The sequence below is a fragment of the Charadrius vociferus genome, unplaced genomic scaffold (genome assembly GCF_000708025.1).
Source record: "Charadrius vociferus isolate BGI_N301 unplaced genomic scaffold, ASM70802v2 scaffold90, whole genome shotgun sequence".
Taxonomy (NCBI): domain Eukaryota; kingdom Metazoa; phylum Chordata; class Aves; order Charadriiformes; family Charadriidae; genus Charadrius; species Charadrius vociferus.
Genome location: NW_009647222.1, coordinates 2895857 through 2896153, shown reverse-complemented (window position 1 = coordinate 2896153; position 297 = coordinate 2895857).

Below are 297 nucleotides of genomic sequence, written 5' to 3'. Positions count from 1 at the left end.
GAAGTTGATCCCTGGCTCTGACACCACCCTCTTGGATGGACTGATGTAATTACACGGTTCGTTTTCCCTGTTTGCAAAGTGAAACAACAACGCTTTCCTTTGCCATAAGCCAAGTTGGCATGTCGGGAGGAAGAGCACCATGTAAAAATTTGGTGCTACTGCAAAGCGGTCTGGTGAGGCAGCATCCTTACTCTCACTTTGCTGTCATGCTTGTCCAGACAGAGGGAGACTCTCTGGCTCTGCCTGGAGTTACCCGGGGGGGTGGTGGTGGTGGGGAGCACCACTCAGCAAATAAGA